We start from the raw sequence: 4660 nt of genomic DNA, 5'->3' as shown, positions 1-4660 counted from the left end.
TCTCCATCTGCAGACTGGAGCTCTCCTTCCTCCCCCTCCCTGCACCGTGCAGGTTCCCCCCATTATTCTTCCCGGCCCCCCATGGCTGTCTCTCTATAATAACCGGCTCCTGCATTGCTCGCCTGCAGCGGTAACTGCCCCCCCCTCATTCTGTCTGTCTATTTATTTGTCACCGCTGTCATCCTAGCAGATCCTGCTCTTTATTTACTTAATATTATTTATTCCTCTGTGCCCCCACCCTCCATATCCGGCTCTTCATTATTCTCAGCTCAATCTCCCTCCTTTCCATATTCAGTAACTCCCCCAGTTTGATTCTCCCTGTCAGTCACCCCCCCCCCCCATCCTCAGCCTGATTCTCCCTGTCACCCCCCCCCCATCCTCAGTCTGATTCTGCCTGTCAGATTCCCCATCCTCCCCCGATATCACCCCACCCCCCGTCATATCCCCCCCAGTATCCATCTCTGGTCTGCCCCCCCCCCCCCCAGTATCCATCTCCTGTCTGTGTCCCCCCCCCCCCCCCCAATCCATCTCCTGTCTGTGTGTGTGTGTCCCGGTCAGATTATTCGTCGTCCCCCCCCCCCCCCCCCCCCCACAGTATCCATCTCCTGTCTGTGTCCCTGTCTCCCCCCGGTCAGATTCCCCCCTCTCCCCCCCAGTATCCATCTCCTGTCTGTTTGCCTCCCCAGTATCCATCTCCTGTCTGTTTGCCTCCCCAGTATCCATCTCCTGTCTGTTTGCCTGCCCAGTATCCATCTCCTGTCTGTTTGCCTCCCCAGTATCCATCTCCTGTCTGTTTGCCTCCCCAGTATCCATCTCCTGTCTGTTTGCCTCCCCAATATCCATCTCCTGTCTGTGTCCCCCCACGCATTCTCTCCTCCATTTCTATATTTTCAGGCCTTGGCACAGCAGAAGCCGTTGTTGCCCCCCCGAATCTATCAGTCAGTACCGGGTTAATGGCCATCGTTAGTTACATCAGGGCTGGACCGTTACATCAGCGGGGGAGGGGAGACAGGAAGAGACATGATGGGGAGAGTTAGTGAGAGAGGGATAGAGAGATGGGGAGAGTTACAGAAAGAGGGATAGAGAGTTACTGAGAGAGAGAGATGGGGAGAGTTACTGTGAGAGAGAGATGGGGAGTGTTACAGAAAGAGGGATAGAGAGTTACTGAGAGAGAGATGGGGAGAGTTACAGAAAGAGGGATAGAGAGTTACTGTGAGAGAGAGATGGGGAGAGTTACTGAGAGAGATATGGGGAGAGTTACTGTGAGAGGGATAGAGAGAGTTACTGTGAGAGAGATGGAGAGAGTTACTGAGAGAGAGATGGGGAGAGTTACTGACAGAGGGATGGGGAGAGTTACTGTGAGAGATAGATGGGGAGAGTTACTGTGAGAGGGATAGAGAGTTACTGTGAGAGAGAGATGGGGAGAGTTAGTGTCAGAGGGATGGGGAGAGTTAGTGTCAGAGGGATGGGGGGAGTTAGTGTGGGAGGGATGGGGGAGAGTTACTGTGAGTTGGATGTTAAGAGTTAGTGTGAGAGGGATGGAGAGAGTTAGTGTGAGAGGGATGGGGAGAGTTAGTGTGAGAGGGATGGGGGAGAGTTACTGTGAGATGGATGTTAAGAGTTAGTGTGAGAGGGATGGGGGAGAGTTACTGTGAGTTGGATGTTAAGAGTTAGTGTGAGAGGGATGGGGGAGAGTTACTGTGAGTTGGATGTTAAGAGTTAGTGTGAGAGGGATGGGGAGAGTTACTGTGAGTTGGATGTTAAGAGTTAGTGTGAGAGGGATGGGGGAGAGTTAGTGTGAGAGGGATGGGGAGAGTTAGTGTGGGAGGGATGGGGGAGAGTTACTGTGAGTTGGATGTTAAGAGTTAGTGTGAGAGGGATGGAGAGAGTTAGTGTGAGAGGGATGGGGAGAGTTAGTGTGAGAGGGATGGGGGAGAGTTACTGTGAGATGGATGTTAAGAGTTAGTGTGAGAGGGATGGGGAGAGTTACTGTGAGTTGGATGTTAAGAGTTAGTGTGAGAGGGATGGGGAGAGTTAGTGTGAGAGGGATGGGGGAGAGTTACTGTGAGTTGGATGTTAAGAGTTAGTGTGAGAGGGATGAGGGGGGGAGAGTTATTGTGAGAGGGATGGGGGGGGGAGAGTTAGATTGAGTGGGAGAGGAGAGAGATGGAGAGAATAGTTGTGAAAATGAAGTAGACCGTTATTTATGTAAGGGGGGTTGAGGCTATATCTGTCACAGGGATTGGGGTAACAGTTGGGATATAAGAATAGTTACTGGGGTGACTATGCAGTGACGGGTGTAGGGGGTGTAGGGGTGTGACTGGATGGATGGTTTATTGAGGTGTGCAACTGGTAGAGATGGGTGGATTATTGAGGTGGTGGGTAATACAGAAAATAAAAAGATGGGGTGTGATACAGTGTCTCTATGTGGGTATTTATTTGTAGCAGTGTGGGTTTGGGAAACGGGGGGCAGAGAGATTTAAACCTTTGGCTAAGAGAGGGGGGCAAGTAATGAGACTGGAATTTAAAGGGAGATTGTAAAAGAGGAGGGGATTGTGTGAATTGTAGGAGGGGGGAGAGGAGGAAGTGAATTGGACAGCCAGAGGAAGAGGAATCCGACTGCAGAGAAAGGTCTGTTTTACAGCGTGTCATCCCCCGCAAGGCACATCACATATTCCTTTCTTTATAGATGGGCTGTGCTGGCTGCACTATGTCACAGACTGGCTCCTTTCAATCACCTATAGCCCTCCATCCTAGGATTTATTGAAACATCAGGAAGGCTGGACCCTGACTGAGAGCCGCTCTATACAGGTTAGTCAGTGACTGGTAGCAATCTGGTTCATTCAGTCATGGTGCCCGGCTGTATGCAGCTTACAACCTGCTCTAGGTTCATATTCAAATATTCATATTTTTGTCTCTTTTTTCTGTGTGCCTTTCCACTGAGTCCTGTATCTGTTATTGATTTACAACCTGCTCTGTTTGATGTAGAATAATGAAAGCTGTTTCTTTAACATAAACTTGGGGTTTATTTACTAAACAGTAAACTCTGATGATTTGAAAATTGAACTGCAAAATACAGGTTACAGCAGGCAGGATCAGCGATTCTCTTACAAAGTTTTTGTTTCACAATACAAGAATCATGTTCCTGGGTGTCATTTCCCCATCACTTCCCTCACCTCCTTAGCCCAGCTCACATAACTTTTACCAGGTATCTTACCCATCAATCCATACCCCCTCTGACCAGCTGTTATTTTCTCTTGTGTGTGTGTGTGTGTGTGTTGACCCATTCCTCATAGATTGTAAGCTCATTTGAGCAGGGCCTTTTTAACATGGTGTCCCTGTTCCATTCTCTATGTAAATCACTTGTTGTCAAATAACCCCATTTTATAACTGTAAAGTGTTGCAAAATATATCAACGCTAAATAAATGATAAGAGTATTGATTAATGGGAGAAGGGAAGGGGCACATTTAAAAGTGCATCCAGGTCAACATTTTTCACTTTGTCCCTGGTAAATAAAAAGATAAAAGCAATATTTGACTACAGGTTGACAAAATGCTTTCTCTCATTAACCCCTTAACCCCTTAAGGACACATGACATGTCTGACACGTCATGATTCCCTTTTATTCCAGAAGTTTGGTCCTTAAGGGGTTAAGGACCAAACTTCTGGAATAAAAGGGAATCATGACATGTCACACATGTCATGTGTCCTTAAGGGGTTAAATATACGTCTAATTATCTAGGGCTATTTTAGTAAATGTGTGTGTGTGTGTGTGTGTGTGTGTGTATACTGTAACCAGGGGGTATCTGCAGATTTGTTTTCCGAGACAGACTAAGCCATAATTTGTAGGGGCACTGTCACGCTTAGGCCCCATTTAAATGATGAAAGAAAAGCCAGTTTTGCAAGGGGAGGGGTACTTCCTCCCTTGTGTCCTATGCGGAGTATGCCCATTAATATTATTAGTGGCATTTGTATAGCGCCAACACATTCCGTAGCGCTGTATAATATTACAAGAGGGGGAGATTTAACAACAAAGGAGACAATTACAAAAACTTACAGGAACAGTAGGTTGATGAGGACCCTGGTCAAACGAGCTTACATTCTAGAGTGACTGTCATTTAAAAACCCCTTAAGGACCAAGCTTCTGGAATAAAAGGGAATCATGACATGTCACACATGTCATGTGTCCTTAAGGGGTTAATATACATGGAGTGGTTGAAATCTATGGTGCCTTATTGCCATGTAATATGTAGGAAAATGCAATTTTTGATTTGCATTCATGATATTACTTTGTGATGAGGGTTCATACCGTTGTAAAGCAGGTTTCAGAATGTATTCCAATATCAGTGGTTTAATCAAGTAAACAGGAAATGCGCAGACTAGAGGGGCCATCTGGCTATTATTTTGTCATGAATTTAAGTCCTGTGTTTGTACACAAATATATCATCAGACTAGGACAGGATGGAAGCCATGCAGTCTTTTTCGGGTTAGGTAATGATAAATGTTTATTATAGGGCTGGTTTCGAATAAGTGATGCACTCTACAGAATGCAGTTTTGTTCCCTCCTGCACCTTTAAACATTAAATCTTTTTTTTCCTTAGTATGACATGCAGGGCTGCATGCAGCTATTGGCAGATCTTGGCCCTGCATGCCAGTGATT

At 46.5% G+C, this 4660-nt stretch overlaps 1 protein-coding gene across 2 annotated transcripts in view; it reads left to right on the top strand.

Annotated features, from left to right (window-relative positions):
• The window catches only part of AGPAT1 (1-acylglycerol-3-phosphate O-acyltransferase 1), a 14099-nt gene continuing 9439 nt past the window's right edge, over nucleotides 1–4660 (top strand). The window contains exons 1-2 of one of the 2 annotated variants that reach the window (XM_063431513.1): nucleotides 1–130; nucleotides 2690–2811. The gene's annotated coding sequence lies outside the window, so the exon portion shown is untranslated. Of the gene's footprint in view, nucleotides 131–877; nucleotides 939–2689; nucleotides 2812–4660 lie in introns of those variants that run through there. The other variant, XM_063431514.1, reaches the window with a different exon arrangement.

The sequence above is a fragment of the Pelobates fuscus genome, chromosome 9, assembly GCF_036172605.1.
Source record: "Pelobates fuscus isolate aPelFus1 chromosome 9, aPelFus1.pri, whole genome shotgun sequence".
Classification (NCBI taxonomy): domain Eukaryota; kingdom Metazoa; phylum Chordata; class Amphibia; order Anura; family Pelobatidae; genus Pelobates; species Pelobates fuscus.
The sequence above is the reverse complement of the archived record's forward strand: the minus strand, read 5'-3'. Positions and strand labels throughout refer to the sequence as shown.